Consider the following 22,255-nt stretch of genomic DNA (forward strand, 5'->3'; position numbering starts at 1 on the left):
ACTGAACGGTGAAGGAACAAAAAACAAGTGACTCACAGGAATCCCACTGGGAGATACGTCTAATGTATGAGACATCCATGCATTCTCTCTCTCTTTCTCTCTCTGTGTGTGAGTGCATGTGCAGATGTCATCTTTTGAGGGCCGGGGAGTCCAAAATGAAGTGATAAAGGTCCAGAAGAACTAATGGTAGAATTGTAAGAGGTAGGATAATTTCAAAATAATGAAGAACAATCCCCTTACAACATGTCTGTGTTGACTGATTCAACTTTATGTTCTTTATATAAAGATGCACAGATTTCTTAAAGTGCCAATCAGCAGTTGAAACAATAACAAAGCGCCTCTGTTTCTGTAAAAAGTTGAGTGATGAGTAAAAAGCTGAGGGATGGAGAAATGCAATCACTGTCAAATTCATGGACAGAGCTATGAATGCATGGACTGACCATCTATGATATCAACATTTGTTTACAAACATTGGAGTAAAACAAGCTTATATTTTGGGTTCTGATGGGGGTATGACAGTTAAAGTAAGCTCATGAGGCATTTACAAGTTATATTCTTCAAGAATTAATAGGTACATAAAATTCATTTCAATTTCAAGTAAAAAAATGTATGTAGCAACTGCCAATTGTTCCTTTAAAGCAGTTCCAGCCTCCAGGCCCTATCTTCATGATTTTCTGACGCCATCTAGTGACATCAGTGTGAAACTGCTACAACAAGCTCTGCAGTAAGTCCCACGACCAAAATGTATCTCATTTTATTACTTAAGGATTTTAATCAGGATTTTAATCATCAAGAGTCTATGGACACACCAGTGCATCAATATAAGTTCAAAAAAATCCCATCAAAATCAGTCAGTTTAAGCTAGCGATACACTATATAGAGCAATCAGAAAGTCTTCAGACCGTTTGACTTTTTCCACATTTTGTTACAGCCTTATTCTAAAATGGATTAAATAGTTTTTCCCCCTCATCAATCTACATAGCAAAACAGGAAAAAAACTCTAATATCACATTTACATATGTATTCAGACCCTTTACTCAGTACTTTGTTAAAGCACCTTTGGCAGCGATGACAGCCTCGAGTCTTCTTGGGTATGATGCTACAAGTTTGGTACACCTGTATTTGGGGAGTTTTTCACATTATTCTCTGCAGATCCGCTTAAGCTCCTTCAGGTTGGATGGGGAACATCGCTGCACAGCTATTTTCAGGTCTCTCTAGAGATCTTTGATCAGGTTCATGTCCGGGCTCTGGCTGGGTCACTCAAGGACATTCAGAGACTTGTCCCGAAGCCACTCCTACGTTGTCTTGGCTGTATGCTTAGGGTTGTTGTCCTGTTAGAAGGTGAACCTTCACCACAGTCGGAGGTCCTGAGCACTCTAGAGAAGGTTTTCATCAAGGATCTCTCTGTACTTTGCTCCATTCATCTTTCCCTCGATCCTGACTAGTCTCCAAGTCCCTGCTGCTGAAAAACATCCCCACAGCATGATGCTGCCACCACCATGCTTCGCCGTATGGATAGGACCAAGTTTCCTCCAGACGTGACGCTTGGCAATCAGGCCAAAGAGTTCAATCTTGGTTTCATCAGACCAAATAATCTTGTTTTGCATGGTCTGAGAGTCCTTTAGGTGCCTTTTGGCCAACTTCAAGCGAGCTGTCATGTGCCTTTTACTGAGGAATGGCTTCCTTCTGGCCACTCTACCGTAAAGACCTGATTGGTGGAGTGCTGCAGAGATGGTTGTCCTTCTGGAAGGTTCTCCCATCTCCACGGAGGAACTCTGGAGCACTGTCAGAGTGACCATCGGGTTCTTGGTCACCTCCCTGACAAAGGCCCTTCTACCCCGATTGCTCAGTTTGGCCGGGCAGCCAGCTCTAGGAAGAATCTTGGTGGTTCCAAACTTCTTCCATTTAAGAACAATGGAGACCACTGTTTTCTTGGGGACGTTCAATGCTGCAGACATTTTTTCGTACCTTTCCCCAGATCTGTGCCTTCGACACAATCCTGTCTCGGAGCTCTACGGACAATTCCTTCGACCTTATGGCTTGGTTTTTGCTCTGACATGCACTGTCAACTGTGGGACCTTATTTAGACAGGTGTGTGCCTTTACAAATCATGTTCAATCAATTGAATTTACCACAGGTGGACTCCAATCAAGTTGTAGAAACATCTCAAGGATGATCAATGAAAACAGGACGCATCTGAGCTCAATTTCGAGTCTTATAGCAAAGGGTCTGAATAGTTATGTAAATAAGGTATCTGTTTTTTATTTTCAATAAATTAGCAAACTTTCTAAAAACATGTTTACACTTAGTCATTATGGGGTATTGTGTGTACATGAGGAAAAACATTTATTGAATCAACTTTAGAATAAAGCTGGAACGTAACAAAATGTGGAAAAATTCAAGGGGTCTGAAAACTTTCCGAATGCACTGTATATACAAAATGATGTGGACACCCCTTCAAATTAGTGGATTCTGCTATTTCATCCCCACCAGTTGCTGACAGGTGTATAAAATGGAGCACACAGCCATGCAATCTCCATAGACAAACATTGGCAGTAGAATGGCCTGTACTGAAGAGCTCAACAAGTCAGTTCGTCAAATTTCTGCTTTGATAGAGCTTCCTCGGTCAACTCTAAGTCCTGTTATTGTGAATTTGGAACGTCTAGGAGCAACAACGGTTCAACCGCGAAGTGGTAGGCCACACAAGCTCACAGAAAGGGACCGGTGAGAGCTGAAGTGTGTACCGTGTAAAAATCATCTGTCCTTGGTTGAAACACTGTCTCACTGTCTCAAAGCGGTCTCTGGAAGCAATGTCAGCACAATAACTGTTCTTTGGGAGCTTCATGAAATGGGTTTCCATGACCGAGCAGCCGCACACAAGTCTAAGATCACCATGCGCAATGCAAAGCGTCGACTGGAGTGGTGTAAATCTCGCTGCCATTGGACTCTGGAGCAGTGGAAACGCGTTCTCTGGAGTGATGAATCACGCTTTACCATCTTGCAGTCCGACGGACGATTCCGGGTTTGGCGGATGCCAGGAGAACACTACCTACCCCAATGCATAGTGCTAAATGTAAAGTTTGATGGACGAGGAATAATGGTCTGGGGCTGTTTTTCATGGTTTGGGCTAGGCTCCTAAGTTCCAGTGAAGGGAAATCTTAATGCTACAGCATACAATGACATTCCAGACGATTCTGTGCTTCCAACTTTGTGGCAACAGTTTGGGGAAGGCCCTTTCCTGTTTCAGCATGACAATGCCCCCGTGCACAAAGCGAGATCAATACAGAAATGGTTTGTCAAGATCAGTGTGGAAGAACTTGACTGGCCTGCACAGAGCCCTGACCTCAACCCCATTGAACACTGTTGGGATGAATTGGAACACCGACTGTCAGCCAGGCCTAATCACCCAACATCAGTGCCCGACCTCACTAATGCTCTTGTGGCTGAATGAAAGCAAGTCCCCGCAGCAATATTCCAACATCTAGTGGAAAGCCTTCCCAGAAGAGTGGAGGCTGTTATAGCAGCAAAGGGGGGAGCAACTCCATATTAACGGCCATGATTTTGGAAAGAGATGTTCGACAAGCAGGTGCCCACATAATTTTGGTCATGTGGTGTATGTATAATCATGAAAACCGTAATAAAGCAATTTAGAAAGTAATATTTCATGATCAACCGTGTCAAACGCTTTGGATAAATCTAAAAAGATGCCAAGAGTGTATTCATCGTTGATAAGGGTTGTAAAGAATTTATCCACAAGTTGCAAAAGAGCCATATCTGTGGAGTAGTTAAAAAAAACATATTGGTGCTCACATAGAATACAGTGTTGATTTAAATGTTTCAACATTCTCTTATACAACCATTTTTCTAGGATTTTTGAAAAACATGGAAGTACAGATATTGGGCAATAATTTGTAAAAGATCTTGGATCCCCTTGCCAATTTTCTAATATTTAGTTGGCATAGATTTGGTGAAGATACATGTATACTGTACATTAGAGGCTCAGTAATCGAGGAAGACACTGATTTCACCAAAGAGACACCAATCTCATCATGACCTGCTGCTGATATCTTTAAGTTACCAATTACCTCCATCACCATTACATCAGGAGGATAAAACTGAATCAGATAAGGGAAATGTCCCTCAATGTAATCCAAGGGATTTCCATCAGTTTCTCAATTTTCATTCACAGAGACACTCACAAAAAGTTAATAAATTCACATGAAATAACATCAAGATCACTAAAGGTCTTATTTACAACAATAAATTGAGATGGATTAATTGTACAGTCATCGCCAAACGTTTTGAGAATGACACAAATATTAATTTTCACAAAGTCTGCTGCCTCAGTTTGTATGATGGCAATTTGCATATACTCCAGAATGTTATGAAGAGTGATCAGATGAATTGCAATTAATTGCAAAGTCCCTCTTTGCCATGCAAATGAGCTGAATCCCCAAAGAAAATTTACACTGCATTTCAGCCCTGCCACAAAAGGACCAGCTGACATCATCAGTGATTCTCTCGTTAACACAGGTGTGAGTGTTGACGAGGACAAGGCTGGAGATCACTCTGTCACGCTGATTGAGTTCGCATAACAGACTGGAAGCATCAAAAGGAGGGTGGTGCTTGGAATCATTGTTCTTCCTCTGTTAACCATGGGTACCTGCAAGGAAACACGTGCCGTCATCATTGCTTTGCACAAAAGGGCTTCACAGGCAAGGATATTGCTGCCAGTAAGATTGCACCTAAATCAACCATTTATCAGATCATCGAGCACTTCAAGGAGAGCGGTTCAATTGTTGTTGTTGTTGTTGTATTGTAAAGAAGACTTCAGGGCGCCTAAGAAAGTCTAGCAAGCGCCAGGACCGTCTCCTAAAGTTGATTCAGCGCGGGATCGGGGCACCACCAGTACAGAGCTTGCTCAGGAATGGCAGCAGGCAGGTGTGAGTGCATCTGCACGCACAGTGAGGCAAAGACTTTTGGAGGATGGCCTGGTGTCAAAAAGGGCAGCAAATAAGCCACTTCTCTCCAGGAAAAACATCAGGGACAGACTGATATTCTGCAAAAGGTACAGGGATTGGACTGCTGAGGACTGGGGTAAAGTCATTTTCTCTGATGAATCCTCTTTCCAATTGTTTGGGGCATCCAGGAAAAAGCTTGTCCGGAGAAGACAAGGTGAGCGCTACCAACAGTTTTGTGTCATGCCAACAGTAAAGCATCCTGAGACCATTCATGTGTGGGGTTGCTTCTCAGCCAAGGGAGTGGGCTCACTCACAATTTTGCCTAAGAACACAGCCATGAATAAAAAATGGTACCAACACATCCTCCGAGAGCAACTTCTCCCAACCATCCAGGAACAGTTTGGTGACGAACAATGCCTTTTCCAGCATGATGGAGCACCTTGCAATAAGGCAAAAGTGATAAGTAAGTGGCTCGTTGAACAAAACATCGATATTTTGGGTCCATGGCCAGGAAACTCCCCAGACCTTAATCCCATTGAGAACTTGTGGTCAATCCTCAAGAGGCGGGTGGACAAACAAAAACCCACACATTCTGACAAAGTCCAAGCATTGATTATGCAAGAATGGGCTGCCATCAGTCAGGATGTGGCCCAGAAGTTAATTGACAGCATACCAGGGCGGATTGCAGAGGTCTTGAAAAAGAAGGGTCAACATGGCAAATATTGACTCTTTGCATCAACTTCATGTAATTGTCAATAAAAACCTTTGACACTCATGAAATGCTTGTAATTATACTTCAGTATTCCATAGTAACATCTGACAAAAATATATCTAAAGACACTGAAGCAGCAAACTTTGTGGAAATTAATATTTGTGTCATTCTTAAAACTTTTGGCCACGACTGTAGATGCCTTTTTCTTATTCAACAGATGATTGATGATTTTCCAAGTTGACTTTATATTATTTAAGAATTCTTGTAAAAATGTTTTAATATATATTTTTGAGGATATCCGAAATAGGTGAGTAAATTTGTTCTTATACTTTTTGGAATTTGCAGAATTCAGGGGAGAGGGATTTGTGAGAAACTTTTTATAAAACTTATTTTTTTTAATAACTGAGGATTTTTTGAGACCCGTTCAGTGGCGACCCGTCATTCAGGGCAGGTGGGGCAGACCCACATTCTTAGCAAAAAACTAAACAAAAAAATACAATTTTGCCTGTTTTGCATGTTATTTTGGCATTAATACATATCAGTTTGCAAACAATGTAAAAAAAAAAAAATATATATATATATATATATAAATATCATTGAGTTAATAAAGCTGCATACAAACATGGCCTCTTTTTTGTTTTCTTGAGTAAGGCAGCTCCAAAATACAGGTGTTTCAGCTTAGCGCAGTGCTTTCGGTGATGGTGGGGCAAGCCGGCAGAAAATGGGAGTGTTGTGCCGTGATTGGCTCAGTGTTCTGTCACTCATGGGGAAAGGCGTCACCACTACGTCACCAGTCCTTAGTAAGTGTAGACATCGAAAAATGTTGCCCTCTGCATCCTACCATAAAGTTACATTAGTAGTGTCCTTCCAAGAGGGCTCAAGGTCATTGGCCACAGATAAAATTACGTCAAATCACGTTATATGTACAGTAGCTTTGATTGGACTGATCATGTCAACATCTTACTTTCAAAATCTTAACTAGCAGTCATCATCAAGAATCAAGTCAACAATCTACTGACAAATAATTTTTAATCCTTGTCATATGAAGAGAAATAATGAAGATAAATTATAGATAAAACGTATCGGTGCTCATCTACCATTGGCCATAACATAACACAACAAGTTGGAAATCACAAATTCAACATTGAGTGGTTTGGAAGGAATCGATGACAGTGGCTAACCGTAAGCATGGCAACTGGTAAGTCGAGAATATATACGAGCTCAGACTGGGGAAATTTGTTTTGAACGGTCATCCAACTCGGAATTGTAAATCTTTCTCTTTCTCTTTGTTTGATCACAAAATTTGCCCACGAAGGACCGCCGCACCACCTTCCTGTTCAAGTGAGCACATCACAACAAGGTGAGTCCAAAAATGTCTTATATGCTGCTGCCAAAATGATGTAATATGCCAGTGAGATATGTATACTGTAGCTAAGAAAGTAATACTAAGTGTATGTTAGTAGCCCATACGCCTCACCCTAATTATTTGGTCTATTTTCACCTCTTAATTTCGCCTAACGTTTCGCCACCTGACTCAGTGGTGCAAATGTAGCCTATAACCTGTTTTAAGAGAAATGTCATCATCTAATATTGCAAGAGCTTTCATTATCTGCTTATATGCCCCCTTTATTTATCCTACGGTTCTGACTTGGTGTACAGGGAAAATACTTTAAGAGTAGCCCATGTTCTGCATGCTGACGCTGTACATTTCAAAAGTGCTGAACAGTTATATTGACTACGTCCATCTTAGCTCGCTCATGTCTTAATCGAAATTACGGATTGCCTCTTATTCGCTCATCGTTCCTTTATGCCATAGTTTCTACATCTCAATTGTCAGTAGAAACCACATTGGTTTAAGCAAGCCATATCAGCTATGTTTTCTAAAAAGGCAGTAAACGAGGCTGAATGAATTGTTTCGCTGCCAGACTAGGCTCCACTGATAGCCAGGTGTGGTGGTGGTAAGGATTCACTCCATTGTGCTGGAAAGAAAGCTCTGCTGTTGGGACAGCTTTATGTAGGCCCTAACATGGAACCCAAACTGGCTGCGTGCGTGCGCCATCGTGCATAAATGTATTTTGTCCCCCCACACCAAACGCGATCATGACACGCAGGTTAACATATCAAAACAAACTCTGAACCAATTACATTAATTTGGGGACAGGTCGAAAAGCATTAAATATTTATGGCAATTTAGCTAGCTAGCTTGCACTTGCTAGCTTGCACATTTTACTTGCTAGCTAATTTGTCCTATTTAGCTAGCTTGCTGCTGCTAGCTAATTTGTCTTGGGATATAAGCATTGAGTTGTTATTTTACCTGAAATGCACAAGGTCCTCTACTCCACCAATTAATCCACACATAAAACAGTTAACCGAATCGTTTCTAGTCATCTCTCCTCCTTCCAGGCCTTTTCTTCTCTTGACTTTATATTGCGATTGGCAACTTTCATAAATTACGTGCATTACCGCCACTGGCCTCGTTCGTCTTTCAGTCACCCACGTGGGTATAACCAATGAGGAGATGGCACGTGGGTACCTGCTTCTATAAACCAATGAGGAGATGGGAGAGGCAGGACTTGCAGCGCGATCTGCGTCAGAAATAGAACTGACTTCTATTTTAGCCCTTGGCAAAGCAGACGCTCGTTGGCGCGTGCATGAAGTGTGGGTGCAATAATTGAATAATATAGATTTCTAAATTTATTTTGCAACTCTCCCGCACGCAACGTGAGCAGTGTAGTCAGCCTGTAACAGTTTGTGGGTACTGCTTGTCGTCGTTATAGTGCAGTTCATGCATAGTTTAGGGTTGTGTTGTGTAGTGTAGTGGCTTTGTAGGCACGCATCTAAAAACAATTGGGGGAGTTTTCCCCAGACAGATTTACTTGCTAAAATCACCACTGGACCCGTTGTAAACCAAGGTTTCTAGAACCCTTCTGCTACTCTTTTACATGGTTTAACTAAAGGAAAGAAAGCAGTGGTGAAATATAGAATTGAAAGATGTAAGAAAAGTCTGGTAAGCAGACTCCACATCAGCCTGACTATAAATATTTTCCCATTACATATCATCAATCAGCATCTTAAAGGGCTCACAATAACCTTTGTTAAATATTCTACATTTAATGCCATTAATCATTCCCATCTGTTCATTTCCAGCTGCCAAAGAGAAGTGGAAAATTGGAAAGTGATCAGAAATGTCTGTATAAAGTATACCTGTATTAGACACATTATTCAAATAATTTGTACAAATATTATCAATAAGGGTGTCAGATGAACTGATCAGTCTTGTGGGCTTATAGATGAGGGGAGACAAAAAATCTGATGTCAGTGAGTGGTTCTCATGTTTAAATACATTTACAGTATGTTGTAATCACCCAATAGAAAACACATTTTATCTTCATTATTAATCAAATCCAAGGCTGATGCAAGGATATCAATGAAACTACCAGAATCGGGTGGCCGATAGATACATCCAATTACCACTTTTTTACCACCAAAAAATGAACATTTGTGAATTTCAATGACTACAGATTCAACATCAATGTTATCAGATGTAAGTGAGTTTTTTTTCATACAAAGAATTTAAAATGTTTATAAACAAAAATACACTCCTCCGACCCATTCTTGATGTTCTACAGTGGTGAACCGCATGATAAGGAGACATGTAATAAAGCATGAGCAACAATGGAAAATTCATGACAGAGAAGACAGACAATGAACAAGGTGGTCATTATTTTTAGGAAGACTGCGAACGTTCAAATGAAAGGTAGAAAATAAGCTTGTCTTGGGATTAGATCAACTGCTATACAGATTGTTAAATTGCTTAACATTACAGTAATCACAAGCGACAGACATATTTCTGGTAAAATGTTGAATCTGGATCAACACAATCATTATATGTATAATTAACTTAATTAATATCTAATGGGTTAAAGACCATGTTATCAGGGTTGATATCCTGCCCAACTAAGAGAGATACACAGTTGGAATCATACAGAGAGTGAAACGGAAACATAGAAGTGCATGTCTCACATATCCAATACAACCACACATTTGTGTTAGTTTTATCAACAGAAGTGCACTTCCGATGGAATGCACATTGACATAGTCCACATAACACCACTGAAGACTTCAGAAGGTTATGACATTTAGAGCAATGTGTGTTGTTGGTCATGAGGTTAGGTGAAACACATTAACAAAGCAGAGTAAATATGTGTGTGTGTGTGTATGTGTGGGTGTGTGAGTGTGTGTCAAATCGGTGGATTATAGTGGAGTCACTTGCCATAGAACTAAGTGATCACACTTCAGGTCAGTGGTGACCCATCATTCAGGGGTTTTGAGCCCCACCTGTTTAGCTAAATATATATTTTTTGGCCTGTCTTTTGGCCTGTTTTGTTTGTTATTTTGGCATTAATTCGTGTCACATATCAGTTGCAAACAATGTACAAAAAAAATAATAATTGAGTGTCACGGATCTCTCTGGAACTTTCATTGCGCACACCTGGCCCCTATTCCCACTGATTGTATTGGTATACAGTTGAAGTCGGATGTTTACATACACTTATGTTGGAGTCATTAAAACTAGTTTTTCAACCACTCCACAAATTTCTTGTTAACAAACTATAGTTTTGGCAAGTCGGTTAGGACATCTACTTTATGCATGACACAAGTAATTTTTCCAACAATTGTTTACAGACAGATTATTTCACTAATAATTCACTGTATCACAATTCCAGTCTGCCAGAAGTTTACATACACTAAGTTGACTGTGCCTTTAAACAGCTTGGAAAATTCCAGAAAATGATGTCATGGCTTTAGAAGCTTCTGATAGGTTAATTGACATCATTTGAGTCTATTGGAGGTGTTCCTGTGGATGTATTTCAAGGCCTACCTTCAAACTCAGTGCCTCTTTGCTTGACATCATGGGAAAAATCTAAATAAATCAGCCACGACCTCAGGAAAAAAATTGTAGACCTCCACAAGTCTGGGTCATCCTTGGGAGCAATTTCCAAAAGCCTGAAGGTACCACGTTCATCTGTACAAACAATAATACGTAAGTATAAACACCATGGGACCACGCAGCCGTAAAACCGCTCAGGAAGGAGACGTGAGGAACGTACTTTGGTGCGGAAAGTGCAAATCAATCCCAGAACAACAGCAAAGGACCATGTGAAGATGCTGAAGGAAACAGGTACAAAAGTATCTATATCCACAGTAAAACGAGCAAGGAAGAAGCCACTGCTCCAAAACCGCCATAAAAAAGCCAGACTACGGTTTGCAACTGCACATGGGGACAAAGATCATACTTTTTGGAGAAATGTCCTCTGGTCTGATGAAACAACAATAGAACTGTTTGGCCATAATGACCATCATTATGTTTGGAGGAAAAAGGGGAGGCTTGCAAGCTGAAGAACACTATCCCAACCATGAAGCATGGGAGAGGCAGCATCATGTTGTGGGGGTGCTTTTCTGCAGGAGGGACTGGTGCACTTCACAAAATAGATGGCATCATGAGGACAATTATGTGGATATATTGAAGCAACTCAAGACATCAGTCAGGAAGTTAAAGCTTGGTCGCAAATGGGTCTTCCAAATGAACAATGACCCCAAGCATACTTCCAAAGTTGTGGCAAAATGGCTTAAAGACAACAAAGTCAAGGTATTGGAGTGGCCATCACAAGGCCCTAAAATCTTAAATAAATCATTCTCGCTACTATTATTCTGACATTTCACATTCTTAAAATAAAGTGGTGATCCTAACTGACCTAAAACAGGGAATATTTACTCGGATTAAATGTCAGGAATTGTGTAAAACTGAGTTTACATGTATTTGGCTAAGGTGTATGTAAACTTCCGACTTCAACTGTATGTAACAATGCTGTTCATTGACTACAGCTCAGCATTAACACCATAGTACCCTCCAAACTCATCATTGAGCTTGAGACCCTGGGTCTCGACCCCGACCCGTGCAATTGGGTCCTGGAGTTTCTGACGGGCCACCCTCAGGTGGTGAAGGAAGGAAACAACATCTCCACTCTTCTTATCCTCAACACTGGGGCCCCACAAGGGTTCGTTCTCAGCCCTCTCCCGTACTCCCTGTTCACCCATGACTGCATGGCCATGCACACCTCCAACTCAATCATCAAGTTTGCAGACGATACTACAGTGGTAGGCTTGATGACCAACAATGACGAGACGGCCTACAAGGAGGAGGTGAGGGCCCTCAGAGTGTGGTGTCAGGAAAATAACCTCTCACTCAATGTCAACAAAACAAAGGAGATGATCATGGACTTCAGGAAACAGCAGAGGGAGCACCCCCCCCACACCCTCCAACTTTTTCTGATTTCCCAGTTGTCTTGAAAGCACCATAAATCCATAGAATGCAAGAGTTTGATGACAAAATGTGCCCACAAGAAGGACTGCCTGTTCAAGTGAGCACAGCACAACAAGGGGAGTCCAAAAATGTCTTGTATGCTGCTGCATAAATTATGTAATATGCCAGGGAGATATGTATACTGTAGCTAAGAAAGTAATGCTAAGTTTATGTTGTGTAGTAAGCTGTTAGTAGCACGTGCCTCACCCTAATAATTTGGTCCCTTTCCCCTTCATAACTTAGCCTACTGTTCTATATGGCCCCTTTATTTATCCTCCGGTTCTGACTTGGTGTACAGGGAGAATACTGTAACAACACCCTAGTGCCCAAAAAAACTAATCACTAAGCTTAGGACCCTGCAACTGAACACCTCCCTCTGCAACTGGATCCTGGACTTCCTGATGGGCCGCTCCCAGGTGGTGAGGGTAGGCAACATCACCTCTGCCACGCTGACCCCCAACACGGGGGCCCCACAGGGTTGTGTGCTTAGTCCCCTCCTGTACTCCCTGTTCACCCACGATTGCGAGGCCACACACAACTCCAACACCATCATCACGTTTTCTGATGACACGACGATGGAAGGCCTGATCACCAGTGACGATGAAACAGCCTACAGGGATGAGGTCAGTGACCTGGCAGTATGGGACCGGAACAACCTCTCCCTCAACATCAGTAAATCACTAAGTACTTAAAATGGCCCACACACACGCACACAGTCGTGAAGAAGGTACGACAGCGCCTCTTCCCCCTCAGGTGGTGGGCCAGTATCCCTGTGGAATGCTTCCGAAACCTTGTAGAGTCCATGCCCCCAAACATTGAGGCTGTTCTGAGGGCAAAGGGGGGTGTAACACAATATTAGGAAGGTGTTCCTAATGTTTGGTATTCTCCGTGTTTATACTGTAAGTGTTGTTTCTCAAGGTGATCTAAAGGTGCCACTGGTCACAACTATAAGTGTAACTAATAACATCCAACGTACAGCAAAAACACATAATATCGTATTTGCATATAACGCCTTGATCCTTCATTTTACTGTAGTATTTAACAGGCATGAACTGCTGTTTACTCAAATGTTCAGTGAGAATATTACTAAAGCAATCATGACCAAGGAACAAAAACAGAATTGTACTGAACAGTCTGTTAAAAGCAGAACAAATGCCACATATTGACACAAAAATGTGTGTATGTGTGCTTTTTAGAATATATACAACAATATTAACACAACATGCAATAATTTCAACAATTTTACTGAGTTAAAGTTTATATAAGGAAATCAGTCAATTGAAATGAATTCAATATGCCCTAATCTATGGATATTACATGACTGAGTAGGTCCGCAACCATGGGTGGTCCTGGGAGGGCATTGGCCCACCCACTGGGGAGCCAGGACCTCCCACTGGGAAGCCAGCCCAGCCAATCAGAATGAGATTTTCACCACAAAATGGCTTTAATACAGACAGAAATACTCCTGTTTCATCAGCTGTCTGGGTGGCTGGTCTCAGATGATCCCGCAGGTGAAGAAACCGGATGTGGAAGTCCTGGGCTGGTGTGTTTACATGTGGTCTGCGGTTGTGAGGCCAGTTGGACGTACTGCCAAATTCTCAAAAATGATATTGGAGGGGGCTTATGATAGAGAAATTAACATTCAATTCTCTGGCAACAGCTCTGGTAGACATTAGTGCAGTCAGCATGCCAATTGCACGCTCCCTCAAAACTTGAGACACCTGTGGCATTGTGTTATGTGACAAAACTGCACATTTTAGAGTGGCCTTTTATTGTCCCCAGTAGGATGTGTACCTGTGTAATGATCATGCTGTTTAATCAGTTTCTTGATATGCCACACCTGTCAGGTGGATGGATTATTTTGGCAAAGGAGAAATGCTCACTAACCGGGATGTAAACAAATTTGCACAAAATTTGAGAGAAATAAGCTTTTTGTGAGTACTGAACATTTCTGAGATCTTTTATTTCAGCTCATGAAACTAACATTTTACATGTTGCGTTTATATTTGTTTTTCAGTATAGATGTAGGCCTATTTCTGTTATTGTAGTATGTGCCTTTAAGACGACGTCATGGAACGTCCCACTGTGGATACAAATGTAACTAGATAAAATGTAGTAGATACTAACTAACTGCATGTGCATTTAACAAACACTTGAACAAATCATACTGTAATATTTGCTACACACTTCAGTTTGCCTGTATTCGTGCTAAACTACATTCATAGACTGACAATAAATAAAACGTTAGACCCCCCCCTCCCTCATCTCCTAATCTAGACCCCTTGTGGAACTACATGGATTACCTGCTTTTTCTGTCCTGCTCATGACGTTACCGAATTGCACTTTTTTTTTTGTAGTTAACAACAACCAGCTATCAAACGTTAGTTATCTTCTTGACAAGAAAATACGCTTTTAAATTGTTGCTAGCTATTTTAGCTAGCCGAGTTCAAAATGGCCATTATAAATAAAAAGAACCGGACACCACATTCACAAAACGACAGATGGGTTGTTGTTGCTGTATGTACATTAAAATTAGGCAATTGTTAATAACTAACTAACGTTAGATAATTCACTAATGTCCCTTTCATGTGGTCTAGTTAGCTAGTAGTAGCTAGGTGACATTGAGAATTCTCAGCAAACTAACTAGTTAGTTTAGAAAGAATGTACAGTAACGTTACTGGCGATCTCAATGTTGGTTTGTCTTTCCAGCAAAATAGGTAGGCAACGTTACTGTAGCAATGACAGTTGTTGATGTTTCATGATCAATCTCTTATTGAATGACATTGTATCGTAGCAACAAAAGTTTCAACAAATTTGCAACTCAATTTCATAGACGTTACCTTGCTTCCGGTGACTGTCAACAGCAGCAATGTGCGGAGTCTGTACACGGCGGAGTCTGTGTTTGTCCACACAGACTCCGCCGTGGATACAACACAGAAAGATGACAGTGACCCCACTTTCGTCAGGCTCAGCCCAGGAACCCTTCAACAGCTAGCGTTACTATCTAGTTTCAATAACACATTTTTACACAGGCACGACGCTAGCAACCTATGAAGCAGAACTATGAACTTCAAAATAATTGAAATCATAATAAGCCACTTCGCCACAGTGGTATTTATCTATCTATGGAAAGTATATATATTTTTCTTCTAGATGCAGTGTCTGTACCTGTTGGGCAGTGATGTGCAGCTATATGAGGTCAAAGCCTTCAACAAGACTTCCACTCCTAGTTCATTGGCCAGACAGTACAGAGAGGTATTTTGCAGTCAGATGATAGGTTAGCTAAGTAAAACTCAACTCCAAGATGTACTTCACATCAACGGAGTTGAGTGGGTGGAGTGTACCTTCGATTACATTGAGTCGCTCAGTTGATATGAGGAAACAGTCAGTGGTTGTATTTGATTAACATTTAATTAAAAAGTATGGATTTCAGCCAACAAAGAAATGTACGCAGCCACAGAGGACAAACATAGCCACACGGTAAGGGTTTAAGAACGCAAGTTTTTACAAGTATCGACCTTTGACGACTTGATGTAGTTGGCAATACAGTCCACGTTTTTGAAATGTTTATTTTAACTTTTATTTAACTAGGGAAGACAGCTAAGAACAAATTCTTATTTACAATGACGGCCTACCCCAGCCAAACCCGGATGACGCTGGGCCAAATGTGCGTTGCCCTATGGGACTCCCAATCACGGCCGGATGTGATACAGCCTGGATTCAAACCAGGGACTGTAGTGACACCTCTTGCACTGAGATGCAGTGCCTTAGACCAGTGCGCCACCCCGGTCTTTCTCACCACATACTCGTCTCCACTCCACTCTGTTGGCGTGAACAGCATAGTGGAGTGAGTTTTACTTGGCTAATGATAGGTAAGATTAATGGGTTTAGTACAAGGTGTAAATACTGGTGTTGAAGATCCAAATGTTTTTATTTGAACAGATGGGAGACTACCGTATGTAACTCCAATGGGTCCCTTCTACCTTCTGTTGCCCTACTTGATCAACGCGGGTAAAGTGATAAGGCCCATATGCCAATACATATTTTTCAAAATTAAAGTGTGCTTATTGCGTATTTACAGTTGAAGTCGGAAGTTTACATACACCTTAGCCAAATACATTTAAACTCAGTTTTTCACAATTCCGGATGTTTAATCCTAGTAAAAATTCCCTGTCTTAGGTCAATTAGGATCACCACTTTATTTTAAGAATGTGAAATGTCAGAATAATATCAGAGAATGATTTCAGCTTTTATTTCTTTAATCACATTCCCAGTGGGTCAGAAGTTTACATACACTCACTCAAGTTTACACCAGAGTCTGGCTGTTTTATGGCATTTTTGGAGCAGTGGCATCTTCCTTGCTGAGCGGCCTTTCAGGTTATGTCGATATAGGACTCGTTTTACTGTGGATATAGATACTTTTGTACCTGTTTCCTCCAGCATCTTCACAGGGTCCTTTGCTGTTGTTCTGGGATTGATTTGCACTTTCCGCACCAAAGTACGTTCATCTCTAGGAGACAACACAGGTCTCCTTCCTGAGCGGTATTACGGCTGCGTGGTCCCATGGTGTTTATACTTACGTACTATTTTTTGTACAGATGAACATGGTACCTTCAGGGATTTGGAAATTGCTCCCAAGGATGAACCAGACTTGTGGAGGTCTACAATTTTTTTTCCTGAGGTCTTGGCTGATTTCTTTTGATTTGCCCATGATGTCAAGCAAAGAGGCACTGAGTTTGAAGGTAGGCCTTGAAATACATCCACAGGTACACCTTCAATTGACTCAAATGCTGTCAATTAGCCTATCAGAAGCTTCTAAAGCCATGACATAGTTTTCTGGAATTTTCCAAGCTGTTTAAAGGCACAGTCAACTTACTGTATGTAAACTTCTGACCCACTGGAATTGTGATACAGTGAATTATTAGTGAAATAATCTGTAAACAATTGTTGGAAAAATTACTTGTGTCATGCACAAAGTAGATGTCCTAACCGACTTGCCAAAACTATAGTTTGTTAACAAGACATTTGTGGAGTGGTTGAAAAACTAGTTTTAATGACTCCAAGCTAAGTGTATGTGAACTTCCGACTTCAACTCTATCTTTCCCCTTTTGTGATCTCATCTTAGTCAGTCTTTCTCGCTTTGTGATCTCTCTTGTCCTCCCTTTGTGATGTCATACATTCTCTTTCTTTCTTAGTTACATCCCCTGTCCCTTTTTTGTCATTTCATTATTTTCTTTGTGACGTCATTTCTGTCCTCTGTGATTCCATCTCTCTCCAGTCATTGTGTTGTTATTTAATTCTGTCTTCCTCTCTTTGTGATGTCACCTCTGCCCTATGTGATTCTATCTTTATCCAGAATTTTTTTGTCATTTCTTTTTCTTATTTTCGTTGTGATGTCATCTCGGTCCTCTGTGCTTGGATCTCTGTCTGGTCATAGCCTTCCCTGTAGCTCAGTTGGTAGAGCATGGTGTTTGCAATGCCAGGGTTATGAGTTTGATTCCCACGGGGGGGGGGCAACACAGAAAAAAAGTAATGTATGAAATGTATGCATTCACTACTGTAAATCGCTCTGGATAAGAGTGTCTGCTAAATGACTAAAATGTAAATGTCATTGTGATGTCATATCATTCTGTCTCTCTTTGCAAGGTAATTTCTGCCCTTCTATTGTGATGTCATCACTGTCTTCCTCTCTTTGTGATATCATTCTGCTGCAGGCAAAGTTCCAGTCCGTGTACCAGATGGTGATGGACGAGGACTTCCCAGCATGCACCAGGCTGCTGAGCTGCACGCACTCCCTCGCCTCCCTGCACCACGTGGCTGAGGAAAAAGGTCAGAGGTCACTGTTCAGCCCACACAAACTAATGTTGAAAGTTAATGTGCTCCTCAGAAACAATCAACTGTAAAATTCTGGTTACAAACCCCTAACCACAATAATTCATTTCTCACTTCTATGTCAGACTGAAGTGCACATAAATACACTGCTCAAAAAAATAAAGGGAACACTAAAATAACACATCCTAGATCTGAATGAATGAATTAATCTTATTAAATACTTTTTTCTTTACATAGTTGAATGTGCTGACAACAAAATCACACAAAAATAATCAATGGAAATCCAATTTATCAACCCATGGAGGTCTGGATTTGGAGTCACACTCAAAATTAAAGTGGAAAACCACACTACAGGCTGATCCAACTTTGATGTAATGTCGTTAAAACAAGTCAAAATGTGGCTCAGTAGTGTGTGTGGCCTCCACGTGCCTGTATGACCTCGCTACAACGCCTGGGCATGCTCCTGATGAGGTGGCGGATGGTCTCCTGAGGGATCTCCTCCCAGACCTGGACTAAAGCATCCGCCAACTCCTGGACAGTCTGTGGTGCAACGTGGCGTTGGTGGATGGAGAAAGACATGATGTCCCAGATGTGCTCAATTGGATTCAGGTCTGGGATCCCGGCGGGCCAGTCCATAGCGTCAATGCCTTCCTCTTGCAGGAACTGCTGACACACTCCAGCCACATGAGGTCTAGCATTGTCTTGCATTAGGAGGAACCCAGGGCCAACCGCACCAGCATATGGTCTCACAAGGGGTCTGAGGATCTCATCTCGGTACCTAATGGCAGTCAGGCTACCTCTGGCGAGCACATGGAGGGCTGTGCGGCCCCCCAAAGAAATGCCACCCCACACCATGACTGACCCACCGCCAAACCGGTCATGCTGGAGGATGTTGCAGGCAGCAGAACGTTCTCCACGGCGTCTCTAGACTCTGTCACGTCTGTCACGTGCTCAGTGTGAACCTGCTTTCATCTGTGAAGAGCACAGGGCGCCAGTGGCGAATTTGCCAATCTTGGTGTTCTCTGGCAAATGTCAAACGTCCTGCACGGTGTTGGGCTGTAAGCACAACCCCCACCTGTGGACGTCGGGCCCTCATACCACCCTCATGGAGTCTGTTTCTGACCGTTTGAGCAGACACATGCACGTTTGTGGCCTGCTGGAGGTCATTTTGCAGGGCTCTGGATGTGCTCCTCCTGCTCCTCCTTGCACAAAGGCGGAGGTAGCGGTCCTGCTGCTGGGTTGTCGCCCTCCTACGGCCTCCTCCACGTCTCCTGATGTACTGGCCTGTCTCCTGGTAGCGCCTCCATGCTCTGGACACTATGCTGACAGGCACAGCAAATCTTCTTGCCACAGCTCGCATTGATGTGCCATCCTGGATGAGCTGCACTACCTGAGCCACTTGTGTGGGTTGTAGACTCCGTCTCATGCTACCACTAGAGTGACAGCACCGCCAGCATTCAAAAGTGACCAAAACATCAGCCAGGAAGCATAGGAACTGAGAAGTGGTCTGTGGTCCCCACCTGCAGAACCACTCCTTTATTGGGGGTGTCTTGCTAATTGCCTATAATTTCCACCTGTTGTCTATTCCATTTGCACAACAGCATGTGAAATGTATTGTCAATCAGTGTTGCTTCCTAAGTGGACAGTTTGATTTCACAGAAGTGTGATTGACTTGGAGTTACATTGTGTTGTTTAAGTGTTCCCTTTATTTTTTTGAGCAGTATATATTTAATTAGTATATCAGATAATTCAGAGACTGCAGCACCCTTGAAATTGTTTGAGATTTTCTAAAGATGAGCTGCACATGAACACATTATAAAAGTGTAATGTTGAGGGGTCTCAGGTGTTATACGTGTTCTGTGTACTGCTCTTTCAGAGGTGGGCAGTCCGAAGTTTCACCACTACTGCCAGGAGAGGACCATGGAATGGTTAAAGAAAAAGGTACCCATTGATCAATCTATGAGCTGCATAAGCACATATCATCCTCTATAGTATATCCTGAAGCAATCTGATCCTGGCAACCTCCAGGTTGTGCAGGCTTTTGTTCTAGCCCAGAAATAACACACCGGATTAATCTAATCATCAAACCCTTGATTAGTTGAATCAGGAGTTCAGAATTGCTGCTCTCCAGTAGATTTAACAGTGTAAACATTGTGTTGGTCTTGCTGTGTACCTGCTGTTCTAGGCTGAGAAGACAGTGATGGCCCTCGGAAAGACTAACATCTCAGTGGGAGAAGGGGTGAAGTCCATGACGTACGTCAGAGTCAAGAAGGAGTCAGAGACCTAGGAAGGTGAGTCACTCTCAGGGCCTGGTCTAATACCGCAGACCTGTGCCATGTTCTTCCTGGCCTGCAAACATCAAATTAACCAGAGGATGGCACCAAACCCACTTTAGCGATCAGGAGCTTTCCACACCAGACATTGCCTCAAGAGCCTTACATGTTACATTTTCGGGTTTCACATGAATTTTATATTTAAAGCTCAGATTGTCAACCCAGTTTCCTGCGATATCATTAGGATGGATGTCATTCCATAATGAAGTGTATAAAGTGATGCTGTGGTATTAACCCTCTTATGCCCTCTCTTCATTGTAACACAGAGGACTACCTGCAGTATGCCCATGGTCTGATATCTGCGGACATCAGTGAAGACCTGAGAAAAGCTCTCCTCAAGCATCTACAGTATGTACATGCACAATCTAAAATTAAAAAGCACAATCTAAAATAAAATCTTCATGTAGCTTCATTGTAAGTGTCACTGAGTAATGTGAATTAAACGTTAACCACCCCCAAACTGAAGATGAGTGTGCGGTTTTGGAGACCGAAATCAAATAACTCGTGGCAGTTAGATTTCTCAAGACACATCCCCCACAGTTTAAAAACAATTGCAGGGCCCAGGTCAGCACTTTTGACTGGAAATGTACTGGTGATGAAAGTGACATTGTGCTATTAAGACAGTGATACTTCTGAAGGTAATGCATTAAGCAGCATTATTAGTGTTTAACAGTCTGATGGTCAGTCATCTTTCACCTTCCTCCTGACAGGTTACCTGAGCTCTCAAGCCGTAAGAAAGTGGAGCATCATTCAAAGGTATTTTATCCAGCTTCTCTTTCTAGGCTACTTGTGTCATCACACTGTGTAGTTAGGCCTACTGTATATACTGACATATTGTTTCATAGTTTTCTATTTATTTGGGGACATTGTTCTTTTTTTGCATGTGTTAGGAACCAAAGCAGGATAAATATTTTATTTGACATATAAACTATTGTATGGTCTGGATTTTCCACCGTGATGTTCTCTTGAGATTCACTGGTAGCAGTGTACCGGTAGGTTAGTGTTCTTATGCCTATTGTTGGTGGATGTGGTTGGTCAGTTTGTGGTACTCACGGTATCGCCACGGTAACTTGTAAACGTGTGTCTGTGGTGTGATTGGTGGTTGATGTTTAGAGCGATGGAAAGCAGGTCTAACTCTATACATCCCATCCTCATTCGGCAGAAGTGAAAACTGTCTGACAAATCAGTGGAGGCGGGAGAGGACTACACCAAATTCAACAGCTCCGATTTTGCCTGCAAAGTGAGTGAGATTAGGTGCAGTCTGCATGAATGGACCCATGAGAGAAATATATATATATATATATATATATATGGGGGAGGATCCTTCCTGAAGTGCACATGAGTGCAGTTTAAAGCAATGCAATGCAAAGGCCTTCAAATCCAGACAAAGGTCCAAGTAACATTGTGTATTCTGTCTGGAAATGAGTCATGATGATATGTAATTACGTTTCAGCCGTCTTCACTCAAGGCCGACGAGCAATACTATTGAATACATCTTTTCTCCTCCTCCAGAAGACCCTGGCCAAGGTGGACAAAACAGGCATGAAAAGCTTGTCTGCCTTCTTCAGCCCCAAGGGCAAAGCAGAGAAACTGAATGTTAGAATGGTGCATCAGAATTTGTATGTGTATGTTGGTGTGCGTGGATACACTGAGTGTACAAAACATTAGGAACACCTGCCCTTTCCATGACATAGACTGACCAAATGAATCCAGGTGAAAGCTATGATCCCTTATTGATGTCACTTGTTAAATCCACTTCAATCAGTGTAGATGAAGGGGAGGAGAGGTTAAAGTGATTTCTAAGCCGTGAGACAATTGAGACATGCATTGTCTATGTGTGCCATTCAGAGGGTGAATGTGCAAGACAAACTATTGAAGTGCCTTTCAATGGAGTATGGTAGTAAGTGCCAGGCGCACTGGTTTGAGTGTGTCAAGAACTGCAACGCTGCTGGGTTTTTCATGCTCAACAGTTTCCTGTGTGTGTCAAGAATGGTCCACCACCCAAAGGACATCCAGCCAACTTGGCACAACTGTGGGAAGCGTTGGGGTCAAC

General features: G+C 42.0%; 1 pseudogene; it reads left to right on the forward strand.

Moving 5' to 3' along the window:
- Positions 1-17,624: 17,624 nt before the first annotated feature.
- LOC106581994 (ribonuclease H2 subunit B-like) lies at positions 17,625-21,544 on the forward strand (annotated as a pseudogene).
- The last annotated feature ends 711 nt before the right edge of the window (positions 21,545-22,255 follow it).

Source organism: Salmo salar, chromosome ssa21 (genome assembly GCF_905237065.1).
Source record: "Salmo salar chromosome ssa21, Ssal_v3.1, whole genome shotgun sequence".
Taxonomy (NCBI): domain Eukaryota; kingdom Metazoa; phylum Chordata; class Actinopteri; order Salmoniformes; family Salmonidae; genus Salmo; species Salmo salar.